At 46.9% G+C, this 27,504-nt stretch overlaps 1 long non-coding RNA gene across 1 annotated transcript in view; it reads left to right on the forward strand.

Annotated features, from left to right (window-relative positions):
• LOC142293049 (uncharacterized) overlaps positions 1 to 26,250 on the forward strand; it is a 110,234-nt gene extending 83,984 nt beyond the window's left edge. Inside the window, exons 3-5 of the long non-coding RNA XR_012751065.1 lie at positions 4,035 to 4,094; positions 6,725 to 6,772; positions 25,547 to 26,250. This is a non-coding gene — a long non-coding RNA (uncharacterized LOC142293049). The remainder of the gene's footprint in view (positions 1 to 4,034; positions 4,095 to 6,724; positions 6,773 to 25,546) is intronic.
• Positions 26,251 to 27,504: the final 1,254 nt, after the last annotated feature.

Raw genomic sequence — 27,504 nt, forward strand, 5'->3', positions numbered from 1 at the left:
TTTCTCGAGCGACACTCCTCGCCCGTGAGTGAAAAGGGGGGTTTTGTGGTTGGGTGTGGGGGTTGTTATAGTTCGTGACACCACCCACGGTTGTGGTGATTTCACCACCGCTGCTCTGTACGGGGCTCCCGGGGATGGTGATGCGGAGCAGCCAGGTGTTGTGTTGCCCCTCCGTGGGTAGCGGTTGGTGATCCCGGGGCCCGGTGATGGTGAAGTAGGTGCGGGGCCTGGTGGGCCCAGGGACGCGGGGGCAGCGCTGTGCCTTGCGGCACTGTGGTACTCACTCAGCCTGAGACACGGACACAGTTCGTACGGTAAACCAAACGGCTGGTAGGACGGTCCCACAGACGGCTGCACCTGCACTCCCGGTAGGTGACGGTGATGTCCCTCTTCCTTGCACCTATGTTTGACTTGTGGTAGCGGTGGATTCCCTCCGGTTACCCGCTCCCCGACTGCAATCTGGGCCGGAGGAGCTCTACACTTTGCCCGCAGGCGCTGGCCCTGAGAAACTGGTGCCGTGGCGGTGGCAGTGTCTCTCTGCTTCGGGTTGGGCTGTTGCCTTCAATCGGGACTTGGTTGTTGGGGGATCTGCGTCCCCGTCACTGACGGATTCGGCAAATTTGGCGACTCCTAGCCTTGCCGGGGTCCGAGAGGCCCCTGCCCTGGTGCTGACTGTCCTTCGGAACACTGCTCCAGACCACCGGGCACACAGCCAACGGGGTCCTTCCAGGAACTTCCAAATGGTCCCCCTCCAGACAGTCACCGCCGTCGCTGACCTTGCTGATCTGGCCCTCACAAAGCTGGACCCTTCAGGCTTTCTTTCTCTTCTGTCACTTCACTTGCTTTCCTCCTTTACCACTTTCACTTTCACTTTCTGTTTACTTTCGCCCTGTCTAGACTACTCCTCCACTCCTTCCTCTTCCTCCTCCCTGACTAGACTGCACTCAAGCCCTACCTGGGCTAATCTGCCTGGTTTTCCCGCCTCCAGAGTTGTGAGCTCCTCGGTGGGCGGAGCCAACCGCCTGGCCCACCCCCTGGTGTGCATCATCAAACTCCTGGAGGAAGGCAACAAGGATTTCTGGTTAGCTGTGATGTGCCTACCTGGAGTGTGGGGTGTGGTGGTGTTGTGACCCGTGTCCCCTGGCTTGCCCAGGGCGACACACATACCTATGGAGGCCGGATGCGGCGCGATGCAGAAAAAAACGCATCCGGTCGCCGCATGCGGTTTTTTCCACTGCGCATGCTCAGTAGCATGCCGCAACCAGAAAAGAACGGACGGGCCGCATGTAAAAGCTTATGCAAAGGATGCGGTGTTTTCGCCGCATCCGTTGCATAGTTTTCACAGCCGGATTGAGCCGCAGTGCTCAAACCGGATGTGTGAAAGTAGCCTTATCAGGGCTGTCCCGCACTCCCGCGGCTCACAGCTGATGTCCCGGCTCCTCCCCTCAGTGGAGTGAATAAATTAAATAATCATCGGCTCTGGATTTTCGGGGCGGCCGGGACTCAAACTCGTGGAGCTGTGAGTTCATTGTTTCAAAGGCAGCAGCTTTACCACTGAGCTACTGCCTCTATCGAAAGCAATAGGAAGATTTTGTGATCTTGACCTCTATACTGCAGGTGAGACACCAGAAGTAGGTTATGCAGCTGCAAAGATGGATGGAGGGATACAGGGAGGGATGGATGGATGATAGAGGGATGAATGGAGGGATAGACGGAGGGATGAATGGAGGGATGGAGGCAGGGATGGATGGATGATAGAGGGATGAATTGAGGGATGAATGGAGGGATAGAGGGATGGATGGATGATAGAGGGATGAATGGAGGGATGAATGGAGGGATGATAGAGGGATGAATGGAGGGATAGAGGGAGGGATGGATGGATGATAGAGGGATGAATGGAGGGATGAATGGAGGGATAGAGGGAGGGAGGGATGGATGGATGGATGATAGAGGGATGAATGGAGGGATGAATGGAGGGATAGAGGGAGGGATGGAGGGATGAATGGAGAGATAGAGGGAGGGATAGAGGGAGGGATGGATGGATGATAGAGGGATGGATGATAGAGGGATATATAGATACACGACAGATAATAGATAGATTGAGATAGAATCATAGAATCATAGCTAGAATCATAGATGGAATCATAGATAGAGAGATAGAATCATAGATAGATAGAGGGATAGAGATAGATAGATAGATAGATAGATAGATAGATAGATAGATAGATAAATACTGTATCTCAATGTAGGTGAAAAAGTCAGATTCATTTATTCCCATAAAACCACTATAAAGAAATGAGGAAAAAAATACAAATACAATTTTTTTTTTTTATCTTCACCATCTTGGATTCAAACCAGCAACGTTCAAAACTTGTATCTAGTAGCCTCCTGGCTTTCCTAGCTGCTCAAGCTGTTGAGCCACTAGGATTGATGATGTCAGAGGGCGGATTTCACATAAATGAACCTACAATGCAGCCTCTTACACAGCAGATTACACAGGACACAGTTACATTGTACAGAGCAGCATCTCTATGTCCTGTATTCTAGAGGGAGAGGAAAAGATTATTTTTTTTCTTCTAATAAAGTTACTAAAAATAATAAAAAAAAATAGAATAATGTAATTTTATTACACTTTTTTATAAAATAATAAACATCACAAATCAGCAAATAACATGGACATATTTGGTGTCCCTGTAATCGTAATGACCTGAACAACACAGCGATCAGATTATTTATGGGGATCGGTAAATGGCGGGAAAAAAAAGGCGCAATTTATTATTTTTCTTTATTAAAACCCATAAAAAATGTAATAAAAATGGATCACTGAGGCCGTGCTCACACATAGCGTAAATGCTGCATTTTTTCTGCAGGTGTCCGCGCCACGAGTGCAATAACAATGTTCTCTGATAATTGCGTGTTTGCGGAATTTTTTATACATTGTCCCCCTTATTTGATACATGTTTGTTGCAGATGTGAATCCTGAAGCTTATAAAGAAAGAAACACCAAATCTGCACAGTTCAGCGGCGTCTTTCCACGCACCAGGGGCAGAGATTTCATGACATCTCATCCACTTTGCTTGGACAATTAGTCCATATTCCCATGTAGTGTAAATGCTGCATTTTTTTCTGCTGTTTTTTTGCACATTTATTCTGCTGTGTTTAATTGTCCAAGTAAAGTGGATGTGATTCCATAAAAAGACGCCGCTGAATTCTGCGGTTTTCGAGGGGGGGGAGTTCTCTGGAGGTTTCTATGTGGAGCTTAAAAAAATGCAGGAAAAAGCTTCTCTGTACAATAAAAACACTTAAAAACGCAGATTCACATCTGAACCAAAAACGCATTAAATAATGGAGAAAAGGCAGAAAAATGCAGCAAAAATGGAAAAAACAGAGAAGATTGTTATTGTGTAGTTTGGTGCAGACAGAAACAAAAGAAACAGAATTTATGCAACGTGTGAACACGGATTTATAGGCACAAATAAGCAACATGTCATAAAGTGACACAGAAATATAAAAAAAAGTGACTGCTATAAATATGAATGAACAGTCCGGGGCATCTGCTGAATGACCCTTACTGCCAAATGGGTGTGGCTAGGGGTGTGGCTAGGGGCATGGTCAAAATTTGACGCGGCGCGCTGCGCGCGCTGCATACTTTGTCCCTCTTTCCTTTCTTGAAAAGTTGGGAGGTAACTTCAGATACTGCTGATTAATACATTTACACTGATCTTGTGGATACTCTTGTGGAGTGCGCACAGTAGATGTGCAGGAGCTGCCTGTATTTTACTGTGGACGCTCCACTATAGATGGGATAATGACTAACCGGTATTTGCATATAGTTGTAGAATGGGTCCCTAGAGTCCATGCCTTTTGTGGGCCCTAGACACCCCAGTCCAGCCCTGATTGTGCCCTTTACAGTCACACTGCACCCTGAATGGTGCGATCTCTCTAATATGTCATTGTAGGTCAGAGGTCACTGTAATGCATTCACTGTTGTGAAATCTTTGTCATTGCTTTTCTTTTCTCCACTTCTTCAACAGATGGATCCGCAAAATCCAGTCAACACCCAGAAGTTTCAGGGCAAACAACTATCTGCGACTGTACGTATTTATTTCTGGCCATAACATACTATAGGACGTTTTGCATGTACCAGTAGCGGAGTGCAGCATTTGTAGTGACTCAGTGGCAGAAGGCGGCATTTGTAGTGACCAAGTGGCAGAAGGCGGCATTTGTAGTGACCCAGTGGCAGAAGGCGGCATTTGTAGTGACCCAGTGGGGAGTGCTGCATTTGTAGTGACCCAGTGGCGGAGGGCGGCATTTGTAGTGACCCAGTGGGGAGTGCTGCATTTGTAGTGACCCAGTGGCAGAAGGTGGCATTTGTAGTGACCCAGTGGGGAGTGCTGCATTTGTAGTGACCCAGTGGCAGAAATCAGCATTTGTAGTGACCCAGTGGCGGAGGACGACATTTGTAGTGACCCAGTGGCGGAAGACGACATTTGTAGTGACCCAGTGGGGAGTGCTGCATTTGTAGTGACCCAGTGGCAGAAGGCAGCATTTGTAGTGACCAAGTGGCGGAGGGCGGCATTTGTAGTGACCCAGTGGCGGAGGGCGGCATTTGTAGTGACCCAGTGGCGGAGGACGACATTTGTAGTGACCCAGTGGCGGAGGGCGGAATTTGCAGGAACCCAGTGGGGAGTGCTGCATTTGTAGTGACCCAGGTGTTTATTGCTTACACCCACAGGTCCAGTGCTTTTTGTTACTCCCTAGTTATCTTGTAGTTGTTTTACCACCACATGCGATCCATCTGGCTGACTATTTCTAGTGGTTCAGCTTAATAGCATACAAGGTATCTCAGGAGTTACTATTAAAGGGTCTGCAATCTAATGTGGCATTACTGTATTCTAATAAATTGTGGACTCTGCCACCTCCTGCATGGCAGCTACTAAGAAAAAGTCAGTGTTATTTAATCAGTGGGTCTCCACATGGATTCAGACATCTGCTGCCCTAATGTTGGTGGCATATCCTAACGATTGGTCATCAATAGTCAAATCTTGGAAAACCCCTTTATCTATGATGTAGGAAATGTACAAAGATTGTCACAAAAGTATTTGGGTTGGATTGAGAAAATCGGGAATATACTATGGGGTACTTTGCACACTACGACATCGCAAGCTGATGCTGCGATGCCGAGCGCGATAGTCCCCGCCCCCGTCGCAGCAGCGATATCTTGTGAATACTGCCGTAGTGAACATTATCGCTACGGCAGCTTCACACGCACTTACCTGCCCTGCAACGTCGCTCTGGCCGGCAAACCGCCTCCTTCCTAAGGGGGCGGGTCGTGTGGCATCAAAGCGACGTCACACGGCAGGCGGCCAATAGGAGTAGAGGGGCGGAGATGAATGGGACGTAAACATCCCGCCCACCTTCTTCCTTCCGCATTGCAGCCGGGACGCAAGTAAGGTTATGTTCCTCGCTCCTACGGCTTCACACACAGCGATGTGTGCTGCCTGCTGGAACGAGGAACAACATCATACCATCGCTGCTGCGACATTATGGAAATGTCGGACCCTACACCGACCATACGATAACGACGCTTTTGCGCTCGATAATCGTATGTAAAAGGACTCACATACTGCGATGTCGACAGCGACGCCGGATGTGCGTCACTTTCGATTTGACCCCACCGACATCGCACCTGCGATGTCGTAGTGTGCAAAGTACCCCTAAGTCTGTCAAATCCTAACCTCCTTTGTTACTTGTACATTTGGAGCACCTCACGGGGTCTGGGGAATACTCATCACCGGGCCGGTGAGGGTCAGGGGATGTCACGGGTGGCCCTGCCCGGTTTCATGACCCCGAGGTGTCCACGAAGGGATGAAGAATGGTGGGATGATGAGGATGATGGGGTTGAGGATGTTGTCTTGTGATGCATTGCAGGTGCTGTCCTCTGGGGCGAATGGTGTCGCAGCTCGGATGGTTCGGCTCCCCACAGGTAGAGCCAGGCCCCAGGGGAGGATGGCGGTAGTCGTCGTTGGTGCCGGAGCGCGGGGCGCCGACAATGAAGGGCTGATTCAGTAGTTGCGGTTCAAGGTCTTTTAATCACAGTCCGGTTGTCACCCTTGGAGTGCTGGTCTCTGCCGTGATGGGCCCCAGCCGACCCCGGATAATTCGGAGGTCATTACCGGTGTTTCCACTGTGTGTCCTTTCTGGTCGGGGTCACTCCAATCCCGTGGATGGAATGTGGAACAGGCTGCTGGTGTTTCCTGCACTCTCCGCAGACCCTGGAATCCCCTGTAGCTGTGTAGAGCCCGGGGATGATCTACTTGCTCCAGGCCGCGGGTCTTGAAGTGCTCCCAGAAGTGTAAGGTGATGCCTGGACCGAGGTCCTGACTGTGCTCCTCACCCCAAGCTGTACCGGGGGGTAACTACTCAAGTGAGAAAATGCTCCTTCCTTTTCCCCAAGTGGTGCCCGCCCCCCCCAGGTGGTTGTCCTAGTGACCGGGAAAGTCCCATGCCTCGTGATGACCACCCCCCTGTCTACCCTAGTCCAACCTCGGTGGGAAAGCACCTAACTGTGTGTAGTTTGTGAATGTGTTAAACACCAGCAATTAACCTCTTCCTTACCCGGGATGAGTACTGCACTTTAAGTGAGATGCAGATCCCTGTGGCGACTGAAGCCTCAGGGGCGCCACACATTTCCATGAGATGATATATGTTTCATGTACTATAGGGAGGAAACCACTGAAAATGAAGTGGACGAGAACGCCAGCATGTCCAGGTAAGAGCAGAGATTTTTCTGAGCAAATCCTCTAGATGATTTCTTATTACTGTGTATAGCTGACCATACAGAGTGGCAATTTAGGGGTTATTTTTTTATGTCACTCATATTGTCCCCCATGTGAGATCATTCAGATATCCTTTTATATTGTGCACACATTCACCTGTTACACCCATCATGCACACAACACATTATATTTCTCAATTTCTCATATTCTTTCTAATCTTTTATTTGTTGTTTTGCGTTTTGTTTTTTTTTCTCCATGCCACAATTTTACATTTTACATTTAAGACATGCATTGACATTTGCCTATTCTCACTCATATTGTCGTCTTGTGGATGTTTCTGCTAATGCATGCCCAATATACTGTTCAGTGTTCTGTCAGTTACCATGATATGCTGTCACTTGGTGGCTTCTTCTTATGTCAACTGCCCTTATACGTCCACACATTCAATTTTATGAGTGCCTGGCATTGCGCATGCGTGGCTTGTGTCCGGCTGGTTCCCAGCTCTCTGTGTCTTCCCATGACCCCCCGCATAGCTAACTTTGTCATGTGATGCAGAAGTCCATGATCCCCCAGAAGTCGCCACCCAAGCATGCGTCACCACATGCTGCACCCTCATTTCATTGACCACATCTGTCTTTTTAAACTCCCTAACAGCACACCCAGAAAGTTAGACGAAATGCGCATTGGGCGTCCCATACTACAGGATCTCACTGTCACCAGACACACTTTGCCACACTATTATGTGGCTTACAATCTTCACTTTACTATTACCAGGGAACTTTCAGCGCACTACCATGTGACTCATGATTACAGATGAGCGAACCGGTCATGGTTCGGCTCGAGTTCGGTTCGCCGAACGGAGGTCCCGTTCGAGTTCGGTTCATCGAACGTTCGACGAACCGAACTCGAACTGCATAGGAAACAATGGCAGGCATTCACAAACACATAAAAACACCTAGAAAACACCCTCAAAGGTGTCCAAAAGGTGACAAACAACTCACAACACAACACAAACACATGGGAAAGTGACAAAAACAAATTCTCATGTGAAAACAAAAGAGCGTAACGAGGAAAAAGAGGACGAGACACAGATATAGGCATGGCACGCCCTTCTAAAATCATGTAAAACACCGCAAGGTGACTCCAAGCGGAGTCTCCCTTTTTTCCAAAAATTGTGCCCCACACACCCACCCATTCAGTGGCAGCACTTGTGCCCTAGTTGTACACTTCACAGCTAGATTTGCATCAAGCACATTAAAAAATACGCCATTCTTAACAGTTCCCAGGATGACACCGGGGTAGGTAGCAAAGTCTTTCCTGATCCCAGCTCTGTGCATCTTGGATCATTTTTAAAAACAATGTAAGCAAGGGTTACTCCAAGCGGAGTCTCCCTTTTTTTAAAAAATTGTGCCCCACACACACCCACCCATTCAGTGGCAGCACTTGTGCCCTAGTTGTACACTTCACGGCTAGATTTGCATCAAGCACATTAAAAAATACGCCATTCTTAACAGTTCCCAGGATGACACCGGGGTAGGTAGCAAAGTCTTTCCTGATCCCAGCTCTGTGCATCTTGGCTCCTTATAAAAAACACAGCAAGCAAGGGTTACTCCAAGCGGAGTCTCCCTTTTTTCCAAAAATTGGGCCCCACACACACCCACCCCTTCAGTGGCAGCACTTGTGCCCTAGTTGCAAACAGGATGTTTTGATTTGCATTAAGCACATTCAAAAATACGCCATAATTAACCGTCCCCAGCATGACACCGGGGTAGGTAGCTAAGTCTTTCCTGATCCCAGCTCTGTTCATCTTGGATCATTTTTAAAAACAATGTAAGTAAGGGTTACTCCAAGCGGAGTCTCCCTTTTTTCAAAAAATTGGGCCACACAGACACCCACCCCTTCAGTGGCAGCACTTGTGCCCTAGTTGCAAACAGGATGTTTTGATTTGCATCAAGCACATTCAAAAATACGCCATAATTAACCGTACCCAGCATGACACCGGGGTAGGTAGCTAAGTCTTTGCTGAACCATGACTTGTTCATCTTGGCTCCTTTTAAAAAACAATGTAAGCAAGGGTTACTCCAAGTGGAGTCTCCATTTTTTCCAAAAATTGGGCCCCACACACACCCACCCATTCAGTGGCAGCACTTGTGCCCTAGTTGTACACTTCACAGCTAGATTTGCATCAAGCACATTCAAAAATACGCCATACTTAACCGTTCCCAGGATGACACCGGGGTAGGTAGCAAAGTCTTTCCTGATCCCAGCTCTGTGCATCTTGGATCATTTTTAAAAACAATGTAAGCAAGGGTTACTCCAAGCGGAGTCTCCCTTTTTTTTCCAAAAATTGTGCCCCACACACACCCACCCCTTCAGTGGCAGCATTTGTGCCCTAGTTGCAAACAGGATGTTTTGATTTGCATCAAGCACATTCCAAATCCACAAGCATTTATTCTCCCCAGGATGACACAGGGGTAGTAAATTCCTTGTGGATCCATGACTTGTTCATTTTGATGAACGTTAGTCTGTCCACATTGTCACTGGACAGACGCGTGCGCTTATCTGTCAGCACACACCCAGCAGCACTGAAGACACGTTCAGAGACAATGCTGGCAGCTGGACACGACAAAATCTCCAAGGCATAAGTGGAGAGCTCTGGCCATTTTTCAAGTTTTTTAGCCCAAAATGAGCAAGGCTCCATTTGCAAAGTCATGGCATCGATGTTCATTTGGAGATACTCCTGTATCATCCTCTCCAGCCGTTGACTATGTGTTAGACTTGTTGTCTCTGTTGGCCTTGCAAAGGAGGGTCTAAAAAAATTATGAAAAGATTCCATAAAATTGCTGTTACCAGCACCAGATACAGTCCTACTGGTACGGGTAGACTGTTGAAGATGACGAGACCGTCCCATGTTTGTCAAGTTACAACTGGGAGATTCACTCCCTGCACCTGCACGGTTGTTTGGTGGCAAAGCCGAGCTAAGATCGAGTAACAGCTTCTGCTGATACTCCTGCATATGTGCGTCCCTTTCTATGGCTGGAATTATGTAACAAAATTTGGACTTGTACCGGGGATCTAATAGTGTGGCAAGCCAGTAGTCATCATCACTTCTAATTTTGACAATACGAGGGTCATGTTGGAGGTAGTGCAGCAAGAAAGCGCTCATGTGTCTTGCGCAGCCATGCGGACCAAGTCCACGCTGTGTTTGTGGCATAGAGGTGCTAACCGTTCTTTCTTCCTCTGACATCTCCCCCCAACCTCTTTCAACTGAAATTTGACCAAGGTCTCCCTCATCCGCTGAGTCTTCCATGTCCATGGACAGTTCGTCCTCCATTTCTTCATGTTCTCCTGCACCTTCCTCAACATTTCCCCTGCTACCATGCGCCCTTGTTGATCCCTGTCCCCCATGGTCCCATGCCTGCCGCGTTGGTGATGATGAACGTCTGGACCTTGGAGATGTTGTTGTGTCTTGCGCATATGAATCCTCCTGTAGTTCCTCCCCTTCCTGTTGTCCCATCCCCTGACTCCGAATAGTGTTTAGCGTGTGCTCCAGCATGTAAATGACTGGAATTGTCATGCTGATAATGGCATTGTCAGCGCTAAACATATTCGTCGCCATGTCGAAACTGTGCAGAAGGGTGCATAGGTCCTTGATCTGAGACCACTCCATCAGGGTGATCTGCCCCACCTCTGCATCTCGTTGGCCCAGGCTATACGTCATGACGTATTGCACCAGGGCTCGGCGGTGCTGCCACAGTCGCTGTAAGATGTGGAGAGTCGAATTCCAGCGTGTCGCCACATCGCATTTCAGGCGATGAACCGGCAGGCCGAAAGACTTCTGGAGCAATGCAAGTCACTCAGCTGCGGCGCTTGAACGGCGGAAGTGAGCAGACAGTTTTCGTGCCCTGGTCAGAAGGCCATCTAGGCCGGGATAGTGTGTTAAAAATTGCTGGACAACAAGGTTCAACACATGAGCCATACAAGGTACGTGTGTCACCTTGCCCAGGCGAAGGGCGGCACCCAGGTTTGCAGCATTGTCGCACATGGCCTTACCAGGCTGCAGGTTGAGTGGAGACAACCATTTATTAAACTCAGACCGCAGAGCTGACCACAACTCCTCAGCTGTGTGACTCTTATTCCCAAGACATGTCAAGCTAAAGACCGCCTGATGACGTTGCGCTCTGCTGCCAGCATAGTAATGAGGGGTGCGTGATTCCTTCTGCGCAGTGAGAACACTGGTGGCCTGACCAGGCAGGCTTGGGGCGGAGGTGGAGGACACAGATGAGGTGGAGGAGGCAGAAGCAGTGGCGGAACTTGAACAGACAGAGGATTGACACACAAGTTGTGGGGACGGCAAGACTTGTGCAGCAGACCCTTCACCATCTATCACCATAGTTACTCAGTGCCCAGTCAGCGACATGTAACATCCCTGTCCATGCTTACTGGTCCAAGTAACGGTGGTAAAATGCACCCGTTCACACACAGAGTTTCTCAAGGAAGCGGTGATGTTGTGTGCGACATGCTGGTGTAGCGCGGGCACACCTTTCTTAGAGAAGTAGTGGCGACTGGGCATCTGGTACTGGGGCACAGCGACAGACATAAGGTCTCTAAAATCCTGTGTTTCCACCAGGCGGAAAGGCAGCATTTCGGTAGCCAAGAGCTTACAGAGGGATAAAGTCAACCTCTTAGCTTTGTCATGGGTCGCAGGAAATGGCCTTTTATTTGTCCACATCTGAGGGACAGAGATTTGGCTGCTGTGTGTAGACGGTGTTGAGTAGGGTGTCCCTGGAAAAATGCAGGTTTGTGAGGAAAGTGCAGGCGGAGACATGATGTTGCCTCCATCCAACGTTGGTGCTATCGATGTCTGAGAGAGCTGTACACACGCACTTGTTTCCCCTTCCAAACCAACTGACGACCTACCAAGCAAAGTGCCTGTTGCAGTTACAGTAGTGGAAGTTGTGCGTGGAAAACCAGGTGTGACAGCTGTCCCCACAGTCCTAGAAGATGAAGAGCGCGCGGATGCACTGGAAGGGGCAGGCCGTGGATGGTTCGCTCCGCTAGGCCGCATTGCAGCACGGTGAGCTTCCCACTGGGACATATGATATTTATTCATGTGACGATTCATGGAAGAAGTTGTCAAACTGCTGAGGTTTTGACCTCTACTAACAGAATCACGACAAATTTTACACATCACATAATTTGGGCGATCTTTTTCTATGTCAAAAAAGGACCAGGCTAGGCAAGGCTTAGAGGGCATGCGACCTGCTGAGCCCCCCCGACTAGTGCTCAGAGGCAGAGTGGTGGCTGATGATGCAGTTGTAGACGTGCTACCAGTGCTCCGACTCTGTCCAGGAGGGCGCAAGGTAACTTCGTCGTCGGTTGCATCCTCCTCCACCGCCTCTGTTGACCTCCTCGAGTGCCTGACTGTGGGTTGACAGTAGGTGGGATCTAGAACTTCCTCATCAATTGTTGTGTTTGCACTCCTCTCACCCTCAGACCGAGCCTCTTCTTGCCCTGACCGAATATTTATGTTGTCATCACAATCTGGTATCTGCGTCTCATCGTCATCAGTATGTTCCTCATTGTCTATAACCACAGGTGTTACAGTTTGTGAAAAAGGGTCAACATTTTGCTCAGAAACTTGGTCCTCACGGCCTGAATCAGAGTCACAAAGGTTCTGGGCATCACTGCAGACCATTTCCTGGTCTGTACTCACTGTAGCTTGGGAGCAGACCTCTGATTCCCAGGCTATAGTGTGACTGAACAGCTCTGCAGACTCAGCCATCTCAGTTCCACCATACTGTGTAGGGCTGATGGAGACTTCAGAGCTGGGAGAAAGCAAGTTTGATTAGGATGACAACTCAGAGGACTGGTGTTTTTTGGATGCGGTAGTTGAGGTGGCTGAGAGGGCACTTGTTGGACCACTTGAGATCCATTCAAGCATTTTCCTTTTTTGGCCATCATCTACCTTTGTTCCTGTTGTTCGTGTCCGTAAAAAAGGACAAAATATCTTTGCACTAGTGGGACTACACAGAAGTCCAATAGCCACGTTTAGGATGCCACTAAGTTCACTCAGTGTTTTCTAGTATAATGGCTTAGTAACAATGAGTTTGAGTGTGCAAAGGGCAGGAGGGTACAGTGGCAGGGTTGTGGGTCTCTGGGTAGAGGAAAGGAAGCCTGCTTTTCTATCCCTCCTAATGGGGAAATGCAGCGAGGAAATCCCTGACCTTAGCTACATAGACGCTGTCATCTTGTGTAGCTGTTAAACTCTGTTTTAAACTCTGTCACCTATGGCTCTGACCCTGCCGGTATGAGCCCTTAAAAGGACTGATAGAAAGTGCTATCCCTATGCTGTACAGCGCTGTGTATGGAGCGTACACAGCAGTATCGGCGATAGGAGCTGCGCCAGTGATGTCTGACACCAAGGACGCAGAAGGCAGATAATGGCGTGCTGGAGGAAAATGTCCGGTTTTATACTGCAGGGACATGTGACATGGACATCCTATGACACATGCCGTTGCTTCTCTGGCTAAAAGTCCACTTAGCTGTGTGTGTGTCTGGGATTGGCTGACATGGTGGCCCGCCCCACTACACACGCGCGCTTAGGGAAGGAAGACAGGGGAAAAAAAAAAAAATGGAGATCGCCATTATCCATACAGCAGTGATCTGAATGCGCTGTTCCCGCACACTATACACTGAAATGTCATAATAGTGTGAGTCACAGAGTGACTTACACTATTACAGCGGAAAGCCAGCTAGGAATTAGCTGGTCTTTTTGCTGCTAGAACCGTTCTCGAACGTATCTAGAACTATCGAGCTTTAGCAAAAAGCTCGAGTTCTAGTTCGATCTAGAACAGCCCCCAAAATCACTTGAGCCGCGAACTGGAGAACCTCAAACCGCGAACCGCGCTCAACTCTGCTCATGATCTCCATCTAAATGCACTGTCACTTTACTATTACTAGGGACTCATCAGCACACTACCATGTGACTCATGATCGCCATCTAAATGCACTGTCACTTTACTATAACCAGGAACCATTCAGCACACTACCATGTGGCTGATGATCCCCATGTAAATGTGAGTCGCCCACCACAGTGCTGCAGCTGTCACCTCCGGAACGCTGCGGGGACTTCTCCTTAGGGACCCTTCTGGCAACAGGTAGGTTAGGTTGTTCACTTCTGAGTCATGACGCCACTCTCGGTTTTGTGGTCATGGTGATGGGGGACCGCCACTGCAGTTTAACGAGCATCTGGGGCTGATGGTGTCTTCAGTCTGATGGTATGGCCTCCCGAGAGTGAGGCTGGCCTCAGGGGCTCGGGTGTATGTGTGTGAAACAACAGGTCGCAAAAGAACTCAGTCTCAGTCCAGAAATGTGTTTCAACTTGTTTACTCACGTTCAGCTGGCTTTGTGAGGTAACCCGGGCGATACTGAGCTAGACCAGAGAGAACCAGGTATCCTTCAGGCTGGTGTAGGGGTGACTGCTGACTCACCTTCCTAGCACGTCTTGTTTCGGACAACCCCTGACTTAGAGTACTGTGGGATTCATCCAGGGAAGTCGCATCTGCCTTTTCTCCCCTTTCTAGCCCATTTGCGGGCAGCGTGGACTAAGGTGGATAGCTGCAGGCTCAATCCTCCTTATGGGCCCCCTCGTTGCTGTTGATGCTAGGACTCTGTGTTGGTTGGTGTGGAACCTCTAGTCCCACCACCTGCAGGATTTAGCAGACCACTAAATGGATGTCTGGCTCTAGGGACCTGTTCCCTGTGTGTGCTTCATTACCAGGAGTTCCCGTACTCAACTGCCTTTCCTTTATCTTCTGCAGGAGTCTTTCAGGCTGATTGTGTGGCAATGTACTCCCCCGCCAGCAGCCACAACACATGCAGGGTCTGACTAGTGTGTTCGCTCTCCTGCGTCTGCACTTCAGAATCGGCTACCTCCAGCTCCTATTCCCTTGACTGCCACTGCAACAACTCGTTTCCAGCTTCTCTACCGCACCACTAGCTGAGATGTGGAGGCCACGCCCCCTCCTGGGTCTGCCCAGGGGTCCCCTCTAATGTGTGTGTGAGACTTGGTTACAATGTGTCTGTGCGTACACACCCTACTCAGCCTTTGGGATTACCTGTTTGCACTCACCCAGCATGGGTGTAGTACCCAGTGGTGCCTGACCAGGTCAGGGGCGCCACAAATGCACTGTCACTTTACTTTTACCAGGGACCCTTCAGCGCACTACCATGGGACTCATGATCTCCATCTAAATGCACTGTCATCTTACTATTATCACAATGATTCAATAAAAGATTGGCACACACATGGATTGCAAATTAGTTATTTTCTTCTAATGTATTTCATTTCCAAATATATACAACAGTGACATATTTCGGTCACAAGAGCTTTCTCAAACAATCTGTATAACAAAATAAAGCAACCCTATTTAAATAATTTAATGACCGTGCACAAATGAGAACTGCTTAATCACTTTGCACATTAATTTGCCAACTCTACATATCCTACTACTGTATTAACCCTGTTTTGTGTCAATAGTGATCCAGTCAAATCTTACTTCGGGTAATACATTTTAATGTAATATTCTACTCATGGGAAAACTCACCCCTTATTATTATCTCCCCATCTTTTATTCATACATATTAGAAGAATTTACCTAGCAATTAGTGCCAAAAGCATTTATAAAAATTCCGATAATTTGACAGAAAATAGATCTGTACAAAATCTCTTTAGAGACTAAAGCGGGCTTTACACGCTACGAGATCGCGACAGCGATCTCGTTGGGGTCACGGATTTTGTGACGCACATCCGGCCGCTGTAGTGATCTCGTTGTGTGTGACTCCTAGGAGCGATTTTGGATCGTTGCAAAAACGTCCAAAATCGCTCCTCGTTGACATGAGGGTCCATTCTCAAATATCGCTGCTGTTGCATAAGCGAAGTTGTTCCTCGTCCCTGCGGCAGCACACATCGCTACATGTGACGCCGCAGGAACGAGGAACCTCTTCTTACCTGCCACACGCCAGCAATGAGGAAGGAAGAAGGTGGGCGGGATGTTCGTCCCGCTCATCTCCTCCCCTCCGCTTTGATTGGCCGGCCGCTTAGTGACGTCGCTGTGATGCCAAACGTCCCTCCCCCTTGAGGGAGGGATTGTTCAGCAGTCACAGTGACGACGCCGACCAGGTAAGTGCGTGTGACGCACCAAATATCGCCATAACGATAAGGGCGGGTGCTATCACGCTCGCCATAGCTAGCATCGGCTAGCGATGTCGCAGCGTGTAAAGCCCGCTTTAATCACCATGGACAATATGACATTTGAAGACAATTAGAACTCAATGTTTTCTTCAATACATACGATTACAACCTCCTAGAAATGCGACTTAACCTTAAGTCAAGAAAAGGGGGGTCCATTAATCGTATACCGTAATAGCATCCGCAGATAATAGCCTCCATGGTGGGATGTCCCAATGTGAAGATTTTGTTCTCAATGTAATAATGGTATGGGTGACATCTGATTGTAATCCTAATTTGTATCCTGAGAGGATAGTGGGATTTGGAGATACATATTTTTAATGCTGTTTATATCTGTCGTATTCTTATTACAAATTTCAGAACTATGTTGGAGTAATTGACATTCCTCATGTTATGTATACGTTCTTATGAGATGTTTAAGTTTTTTATTATTATTTCAGATTAGAAATGGATGATAACCATTTAAATGGCGACCGCTGAGTTCTATTCACATTATGTAAAGTGTAACTTACCTGTTACCTGAATGACGCTCCATTATCATCAGCAGATATTCAGTCCGGGCAGGTAGATGCGGTGCTGCTATGTTTCAGACTGTTACATCTGTGTAGAATCTCGCGTTCCAACAATCCGGGGGACGAGATCATGGTCGAATGATGTGTGACTTGCATTGATTCATGGATCGAGGGAATATGTCATATGTGGAAAAATTCCGAAACGGATCCACTTGGATGTGTTGGAGATGGTCATTTATAGAGCTATTACATAGAAAGCAGAATCTTTAGATTGGGACATCACACCTCGGATGCTGTTATACAATCCAGTGGATCCGCTTTGATTTGTTGAAGCAAGTCATCCATACCATTAGTACATGGAGAAGAAAATCTTCAGATTGGGACACTACACTGTGGAGGCTATTATATGTTAATGCACCCCCCTTTTTCTGACTTATGGTCATGTCACACACACAACGACAGCGATGATGACATTGCTGCTAAGTCACCATTTTCTGTGACGTAGCAGCGACCTTGCTAGCGATGTCGCTGTGTGTGACATCCAGCAACGACCTGGCCCCTGCTGTGAAGTCGCCGGTCGTTGCTGAATGTCCTGCACCATTTTTTGGTCATTGCTCTCCCGCTGTGAAGCACACATCGCTGTGTGTGACAGCGAGAGAGCAACGAACTGAATGTGCAGGGAGCAGGGAGCCGGCGTCTGCGGACGCTGGTAACCAAGGTAAATATCAGGTAACCAAGCAAAGGCTTGGTTACCCAATATTTACCTTCGTAACCAGCGTCCGCAGCTTCTTGAAGCCGGCTGCCTGCTCCCTGCACACGTAGCCAAGGTACACATCGGGTAACTATAACTATAAAGCGGTTTGCTTATTAACCCGATGTGTACTCTGGCTACGAGTGCAGGGAGCCAGCGCTAAGTGATGTGCGCAGGTAACCAAGGGAAATATCGGGTAACCAAGCGAAGCACTTTGCTTGGTTACCCAATATTTACCTTAGTTACCAAGCGCAGCATCGCTTCCACGCGTCGCTGCTGGCTGGGGGCTGTTCACTGGTCGCTGGTGAGATCTGCCTGTTTGACAGCTCACCAGTGACCATGTAACGACGCAGCAGCGATCCTGATAAGGTCAGGTCGTCGTGATCGCTGCTGCATCGCTACGTGTGACCTAGGCTTTAAGGTTAAGTCGTATTTCTAGGAGGCTATAATCTTATGTATTGTTGAAACTATTGAGTTCTGTCTTCAACTGTCATATTGTCAATGGTGATTCAGTCTCTAAAGTGATTTTGTACAGATCTATTTTTGGACAAATTATTGGAATTTTATAATTGATTTTGACACTAATTGCTAGCTGAATTCTTCTAAAATAAATATATTTTGGACAAATCATCCGAATTTTTATAAAAGGTTTTGATCCCTGAATTATTTAAACACGGTTGTTTTATTTTGTTATACACGTTGAGAAAGGTCTGAGATGTAAGACTGAAACGCGTCACTGTTGTATCTATTTGCAAATGAAATAAATAATAAGAAAAAATGAATATGCAATCCCTGTGGGTGCTGCTCTTCTTTTATTGAAAAATAGTGAAGTCCATTCTAGGATTTGTGCACCACGATATCGAGAAGGAGCCCACTTTTGTTTTATTTTTCTATTTACTATTACCAGGGACCCTTCAACGACCACGCGGCTCATGATCCCCATCTAAATGCACTGTCACTTTAGTATTACCAAGGACCCTTCAGCACACTGCCATGGGGCTCATGATCTCCATCTAAATGCACTGTCACTTTACTATTACCAGGGACCCTTCAGCACAATACCATGGGGCTCATGATCACCATCTAAATGCACTGTCACTTAGTATTACCAGGGACCCTTCAGCACACTGCCATGGGGCTCATGATCTCCATCTAAATGCACTGTCACTTTACTATTACCAGGGACCCTTCAGCACAATACCATGGGGCTCATGATCACCATCTAAATGCACTGTCACTTTACTATTACCAGGGACCCTTCGGCACATTACCATGGGGCTCATGATCTCTATCTAAATGCACTGTCACTTTGCTATTACCAGGGACCCTTTGGCACTCTGCCATGGGGCTCATGATCTTCATCTTAATGCACTGTCCCTTTGCCATGCACTGCTTATTCTTTATACTTCTTATAATCAGTTTAATTTCCCACTATACTCACTTCTATTTTACTAGTTATTTCACTGTTGCTCCATATCTGTATATTATAATCTCTGCAGGGCATCTACTATTTATCTGACTGCTCTACCACATGTGGTATTTTCTAGCTTCATTGTTCTACTTATTTACTGATTATTCACTTTCTTATTTCATCTGTCTGATACTTTTTGCATTATGCTGACGGACATAAACTTACTATAATCATATGAATTGTGAGTCCTCCATCACCTCTCAGCATTACATGCCTGTTTTCTGTGCTGGAAGCACAACCATGTGCACTATTGTAGCCTATAATCAAGTATTTACTGTATATTTAGTTTCATAAAACACACCGGATTATAAAATGCACACCTAATTTAGAGATTAAAAAAAGGTAAAATAAAATATGGGATCTGTTTTATAATCCAGCGGTGTCTTATTGAGGAGGTGGGATGGCAACGGGGGTTACAGGATGCAGGGGCAGTATAAGAGTACAGCGATGCTATTGAGCGGTGCAGAGGGGCCCCAGATACTCGCTTCACAATGCTGGGGCAGCCAGCACTGCACAATGCTGGTGCTCGCTGTGGGTGGTGAGGTACTAACATTCTGAAGATGTCAGCGGTGAGGACTTCAAAGAAATGGCAGCCGCAGTCGGCACATGAGCAGATCAGTGCTTGAGCCGAGAGCTCCATCTGCGCACGCGCCTACTCTGGGCGCCATTATTTGAAAGCCCTTACTGCCGACATCTTCAGAAAGGCCTGTGCCTCGCCGAACAGGGCCACCTGCTGCCGCACAGAGCCTCGCAGAGCAGGGCCTCCCACCACTGCCTCACAAAGCAGGGCCGCCCACCACTGCCGCACAGAGCCTCGCAAAGCAGGGCTGCCCACTGATGCCACACATAGCCTCACAGAGCAGGGCCGCCCACTAACCCCCCACAGAGCCTTGCAGAGAAACGCTGCCCGCCACCGCACAGGGCCTTGTAGAGCAAGGCTGCCCACTGCCGCACAGAGCCTTGCAAAGCAGGGCCGCACAGAGCCTCGCAGGGCCGCCCTCCAGATGCATGTGGATTTTAAGACGTACCCCTCATTTTCATCCCAAATTTTTGGGAGGAAAAGTGCGTCTTATAATCTGAAAAATACGGTACATATATATGACTTATCACTAGTTTTTCCTGCGTATTTCCCTCTTTCTTAGTGGTTAGTCTACTAATAACCTATGTCCTATACTGTATATATTTTCATACTTTCCATCTACCTGTACATAACGTAGTATTCGTAAATAATTAATCCTACACACACTCCTTACAGCAATACCACAGTGTAGCTGCATATAGTAAAAATCACACTCTCCTTTGAAGCCTGGCCACTGATGATAGGTACAGAGGCCTTCATGCTATGGAGCACCGATGGGCACAGATAATGATGCACCCCTATACAAGCACACTGTTAATGCCGCTGTCAGTTTGACAGTAGTACTTATCAGGTTAAGTAACAGCTTTAACCCATTCAGCCCCCAGCCTGTTTTCATGTTAAAGACCCGGCCATTTTTTGCAATTTTGACCAGTGTCACTTCATGAGGTTATAACTCTGGAACGCTTCAATGGATCCTGGCGATCCTGACATTGTTTTTTCGTGACATATTGTACTTCATGTCAGTGGTAAATTTAGGCCGATATGTTTTGCATTTATTTGTAAAAATTTCGGAAATTTGGCGAAAATTTTGAACATTTTCAAAATTTGAAATTTTATGCCCATAAATCTGAGAGATATGTCACACAAAATAGTTACTATATAACATTTTCCATGTGTCTGCTTTACACCAGCGCAATTTTCGAAACAAAATATTTTTTCATTAGGAAGTTAGAAGGGTTCAAAGTTCATCAGCAATTTCTAATTTTTCCAACAAAAATTACAAAAAAAAAATTTTTTAGGTACCACATCACATTTGGAGTGATTTGAGAAACCTAGGAGACAGAAAATATCCAAAAGTGACCCCATTCTAAAATCTGCACCTCTCACTCTGCTCAAAACCACATCCAAGAAGTTTATTAACCCTTTAGAGCTTCACAGCAACCAAAGCAATGTAGAAGGAAAAAAATGAAAATTTTACTTTTTTACACAAAAATGTTACTTTAGCCATAAAATTTAGCATTTTCACAAGGGTATCAGGAAAAAATGCATCATAAAATTAATTGTGCAATTTCTCCTGAGTACACCAATATTTCATATGTGGTGGAAATCAATTGTTTGGGTGCACCGCAGGACTCGGAAGAGAAGGAGCATCATTTGACTTTTTTAAAGCAATATTGTCTGGAATCATTAGGGGATGCGATGTTGCGTTTGGAGACCACGTGAGGTGCCTAAACAATGGAGCTCCCCCACAAGTGACCCCATTTTGGAAACTAGACCCCTCATGGAATTTATCTAGCTGTTTAGTGAGCACTTTGAACCCCTGGAGGCTTCACAAAAGTTTATAATGTTCAGACGTGAAAATATATATTTTTTTTACCACGATTGTATTTCAACCGGTAGCTTTTTTTTTCACATGGGTATCAGGAAAAATGCATCATAAAACGTATTGTGCAATTTCTCCTGAGTACACAGATACCTCATATGTGGTGGAAATCAATTGTTTGGGCGCACGGCGGGGCTCAGAAGAAAAGGAGCACCATTTCACAGCAAAATTGGTTGGAATTATTAGCAGACGCCATGATGTGTTTGGAGACTCCCCTGAGGTGCCTAAACAATGGAGCTCCCCCACATGTGACCCCCCTATGTGATTTTGGAATCTAGACCCCCCCTATACAAAAAAATTAGTTTCGCGAAATAAAAAATACGGACATCAGGAAAAATAAAAAAAAAAATAATTTGAGCGCCTGCAACTGACACTAAGGCAAGTACCACACGTGAGAGCAATGCACGAATCTTGCATCGCATCATCTGGCACAGCTGCACACTCCTGTCTGGAAGAAAGCGAATGTTCCGGATGATGCGATGTGAGACTCGTGCATTGCTCCCATGTGTGGCACTGGGTTGACGATTACTACAGTATAATTTTACTGGCCCTAAACTAAGTTTATTTGTATTTCTTTCTTAGTTTACAGAAAAAAAAATCAGGACACATGCACGGATGTGCTGCAAAAAGGGGGGGGGGACTAGGTGGGATGGAAAAAAAGATGGATGGAGGATGGGAGAGTGTGCGGCGGAGGATGAGAGAGGGCGCGGCGGAGGATGAGAGAGGGTGCGGCGGAGGATGGGAGAGGGCGCGGCGGAGGATGGGAGAGGGCGGGTAGAAAATCTGGGTGAGAGGTGGTGGAGGGGGCAGCAGAACGGGGAGAGTGAGAGGGGGTGGAGGGGGGAGCAGATCAGGGAGGGTGAGAGGGGATGGAGTGGGCAGCAGATCAGGGAGGGTGAGAGGGGGTGGAGGGGGCAGCACATCAGGGGGGGTGGAGGGCGCTGCAGATCGTGGAGGGTGAGATGGGGTGGAGGGGGCAGCAGATTTGGGAGGGTGAGAGGGGGTGAGGGGGCAGCAGATTGGGGAGGGTGAGAGGGGGTGGAGGGGGCAGCAGATCGGGGAGGGTGAGAGGTGGGGTAGGTGGCAGCAGATGAAGAGGATGGGAGAGAGCAGGCAGCAGATCGGGGAGGGTGAGAGAGGGAGCAGCAGATCGGGGAGGGGGACAGTGACTGATGAGGGAGAGCAGGCAGCAGATCCGGGAGGGTGAAAAATGGGAGAGAGGGGGCAGCAGATCGGGGAGGGTGAGAGATGAGAGAGAGGGGGCAGCAGATATGGGGAGTGTGCGAGATTGGATTGAGCGGGCAGCAGATCGGGGAGGGTGAGAGCTGGTGGAGGGGGCAGCAGATCGGGGAGGGTGAGAGATGAGAGAGAGTGGGCAGCAGATCGGGGAGGGTGAGATGGGAAAAAGCGGGCAGCAGATCGGGGAGGGTGAGAGATGGTGGAGGGGGCAGCAGATTGGGGAGGGTGAGAGATGGAAGAGAGCTGGCAGCAGATTGGGGAGGATGAGATGGGAGAGAGCGGGCAGCAGATCGGGGAAGGTGAGAGATGTGAGAAAGCGGGCAGCAGATCGGGGAGGGTGAGGGATGGTGGAGGGGGCAGCAGATTGGGGAGAGTGAGAGATGGGAGAGAGCGGGCAGCAGATCGGGGAAGGTGAGAGATGTGAGAGAGCGGGCAGCAGATCGGGGAGGGTGAGGGATGGTGGAGGGGGCAGCAGATTGGGGAGGGTGAGAGATGGGAGAGAGCGGGCAGCAGATCGGGGAGGGTGAAAGATGGAAGAGAGCGGGCAGCAGATCAGGGAGGGTGAGAGATGGGAGAGAGCGGGCAGCAGATCGGGGAGGGTGAGAGATGGTGGAGGGGCAGCAGATGAGGAAAGGAGAGAGCGGGCAGCAGCTCACGGAGGGGGGCAGCGGCTGATGTGGAGAGCGGTGGCAGATGGAGGGGGTTGCAGCAGATAGAGGAGATCGGCGATGGATCGGCGGCGGTGGCAGCAGATCGGGGGCAGGGGCGGCCAATTGGGGGGGAAAGGGCTTACCAGGGCACTTGCAGGGATCGCTCTCTTCAGCTTCCACAGACATTGGAGTGAAGCTGAGGGGGGTGGTCTCCGGCCCCAGATCCACGGTGATTGGCGAGATCGGTCACAAGGCTAGTCTCTCCAATCAGAGATGGGGGTGGGTGAAGCAGTGATCACCCATCTCCAGCCAATGATCAGTGCTATAGCTGCACTGATCATGTTTGGATTTCAATGTTTCAGCCATTTTCAATGGCTGAAACATTACAGTGGCTGTGATTGGCTGAGCGGTGTTCGTCAGCCAATCACAGCCTCTGTAGGCACCACCCCTCCTGAGGTCAGGCAGAGGTCCCCCCCCTTCCGGAATCTAAGGTTTGTGTGAACCGATCGCACTCACTGGGGATCCGGGCTGCGATTTCGCCATGACGTATTGGGTACGCCATGGGTCGTTAAGAGGTAGGTTCTGGCGGTGTCACAACCATTATCTGCCGGGTATGGGGTGGGCACAGCTGTACATGAATGGTGGATATCGGAAAGGGGTAGTTTTATTCACTTGAATGGTGAAATTTGCAGTACCAGGCACTTCCATTCATATGGACAGTGACCTCAGGACAGACTATAACCCGTGCTACTTATCTACTGTACTAAGAGTGCAACAGACCCCATATTTCATGTGCCTTCTGCACACATTTGTACAGTAGGTGAGTGAACTCAATGTCACGGTATCTCTGGAAATGGAGGATGTTTTTCTTAACACTCGTGTTACCTATTTTTTCGGCTACAATACCTTTTGTCCTTGATGTGTTGCTATACCAAAAATTAAATCGGTGAGTATAAAAGACTCTTTCTGTACATCTATATCCCCAGGTCTTACATTCCGTAATATTCTGCTTTTAGCTTTGAGTTTTGCTTTTTTTTACTATTTATTTCTTTTTTTTATAATTTTTTTTATAAATTTATCACATGCTAGTATAATTCATGGTGGTCAATATGGACTCTGAAACAGCTTTCTATGTCTGCTGTTGTTTGTCTGCATTTGGGCATAAAAACATTATTCCCCCAATGGCAATGTTTTAGACAAAGCTACAAACAAATCTGCATAATTATTGTTAATGTACAGACCAGCCCCACATGAGATTTCTTTCTTGCATTTTTTGTGTCTTTTATTCTCCTTTAGCTGCTTTATGTATAGACCTTAACAGCGCTGAACATAACATCCTATTCTTCTAACAGTTAATTTGCCTGAAGCACATGGCTTCTCCTTGGTGCTTCAGGCCAGCTCACAGTGCATGCTCGGCCAAATAGCTTATGGGGAAATAATGAGACAACACTACATATGTTTAACTGATAGCATTTGAGACATGGGATGGCACCATGAAGGGGGATTTGTCAAAAGCGTGAGATTTAAATATAAGCTGCATTGGCCTAAACAAATAAATATGTATGTACAAAATTAAAAGGCCATATTATGATATTGGAAGGACACCTTTTAAATGAACAGTTTTAAAACATCTATATATTTTTAAAGTGTATGCAGTCCCAATGACCACATAATTGTAAAGGCATTTCCTTTAAATTGTGCACCATTAAGCCATTATACCAACAAGAAATTGCCTGACGATTAAAAAAGAATTTTTATTATTATATAAAATACCACACAGAATTAAAAAGTTGGACAAGAATAGCAGAAAAATGAACCATCAGGGGGCGCACTTTTACTTCTGTGTGGTACTTTTTTATAATGATAAAAATTCTGTTTCAATCATCAGTATTGGTGCACAATTTCTTGTAGGTATTTTTGCTTAGCGGACTATAATACTGGTAGAATGATTAATCTAGATAATATTGATTCATTTTGAATGATAATATTATGAAGTATTTCTGACTGACCATTAAGCCATTGTATGCAGGAATGGTTTCAACATTAAAAGCCATCCTTGTAGTTCTGTCAACTTATGTAGTAAATAATTTATGACATAAAAATTTAGCTTGTCTGTTTCTTAAAAGGGCTGTCCTTTCACATCACAAGATATTGATTAACTATACTTAGTATAGGTCATTCATATCAGTTTAGTGGGGATCAAACACCTGGCCCCCATTATGAGTGCCAGCTAAATGTAAACCTATTAAGTAGTGATCCAATATGCAGCTGAATTCAATGTATAGTGGTTACCATCAGAAAATGTAGATCAGGTCCTAGAAACGCTTATAGCAGATGGTCTTTCGGGATAGATCCTGAGGACAGCTCATCAATCTCTTGAGAATGGATTGAACTTGAATATTATTGTTTGCTCTTTTTGCTCTACATAGGACTATGAATAACATCTGGCAATAACAGCTGGCAATAAAGAATAACATCTGGCAACTATAACATCTGGCAATAACATCTGGAAACTATGAATACCATCTGGCAACTATAAATAACATCTGGCAACTATGAATAACATCTGGCAATAACATCTGACACTTTGAATAACATCTGGCAACAATACATAACATCTGGCAATAACATCTGGCAACTATGAATAACATCTGGCAATATCTGGCAACTATGAATACCATCTATCAACAATGAATAACATCAACAATAACATCTGGCACCTATGAATAAGATCTCACAACAACATCTGGCAACTATGAATACCATCTGGCAATAACATCTGACAACTATGAATAACATCTGGCAACAATACATAACACCTGGCAATTATAAATAACATCTGGCAATAACATCTGGCAACTATGAATACCATCTGGCAATAACATCTGGCAACTATGAATACCATCTGGCAACAATACATAACACCTGGCAATTATAAATAACATCTGGTAATATCTGGCAACTATGAATACCATCTATCAACTATGAATAACATCTGCAATAACATCTGGCAACAATACATAACATCTGGCAATAACATCTGGCAACTATGAATAACATATTTTTAAATTCCAAATAAACTACTAAGTGAATACATAACATATTGAGCACACAAAAATAAATATTTTCAATTAAAAAGCAAATGGGAGTCATGTGAATTCATTGGGAAAGAGTAAAATGTGTCTGTCAGGAAACATCCAGGTAGATTATGCAGATATCCCACCGCTGCCACTAAGTTGTCAGGAGCAAGCTCCCCGCTGCCTTCAATCATCAGGATAATACGCAACTGACTGACGATTGATGGCTAAAGGAGTCATCACATGACCCTGTGCTACCATGGCAACCATCGGAAGTCACGTGATCAAGTCCTGTGACTTCCGATGGGGCTGGGTAAGTTATGCTTACATTGGCACGCTGATACATCTCGCTGTCAGATTTTGACAGCGAGATGTAAGGGGTTAATAGGCGCGGGTGGAACGTGATTCCACTCGCGCCTGGCAGGCACACGTCAGCTGTTGAAATCAGCTGATATGTAATATAAATAATAATAATAATAATCTTTATTTCTATAGCGCCAACATATTCCGCAGCGCTTTACAATTCAGGAGGAACATATACATATCATATACATAAACATATACAAACAAGTAACAGTTATAGAGGATACAATATTTAAAAGGAAAAATGGCAACCCTGCTCGTGAGAGCTTACAATCTACAATGAGATGGGGGGAGGGGCAAGGTACATGTGTTTATTTAAAATGACAATCCAGCCAGCTCATGGGGGATAGATGATGGCTTCCTGGACCAGTTGGCCAGAGCCTTGAGATGCATTTGGGTGCCATGGAGTTTGACGTCGGGTTATGTTCTGAGAAGTTCTAGAGGGATTAGGTGAAATTAGTTTGGCTAGGGAGTGTGATAGGCCGCCCTAAAAAGATGCGTTTTTAGGGAGCGTCTGAAGATGAGTAAGTTGTGATTTGTCCTAACTTCTTGGGGTAGAGCGTTCTAGAGGTTTGGTGCAGCTCGGAAGAAGTCTTGGATTCGGGAGTGGGAGGTTCGAATTAGTGTGGATGTTAGTCGAAAGTCATTTGCAGAGCGTAGAGAACGGGTGGGATGATAGACAGAGAGGAGGATATGTGCGTCGATCGCCACAGACTGCCCATGGCAGGCAGCGGGAATTAACCTCACATGAACCATGTTGTACCCAGTATGTCATGTGTCGTGAAGAGTTTAATAAATTGGTGAACGAGAGATAATGTGGGGGCACTCGTGGACACAGAAAGAAAAGGGCCTCTGTTCAAGAACATTATACAGGCCCTTTGCAGTCCAATAGCTTGTCAAAATGCACAATTCCATCTGCTTTGGAGCAGGTAGTGGCACCCTGACCT

Source organism: Anomaloglossus baeobatrachus, chromosome 1 (assembly GCF_048569485.1).
Source record: "Anomaloglossus baeobatrachus isolate aAnoBae1 chromosome 1, aAnoBae1.hap1, whole genome shotgun sequence".
In the NCBI taxonomy this organism is placed as follows: Eukaryota; Metazoa; Chordata; class Amphibia; order Anura; family Aromobatidae; genus Anomaloglossus; species Anomaloglossus baeobatrachus.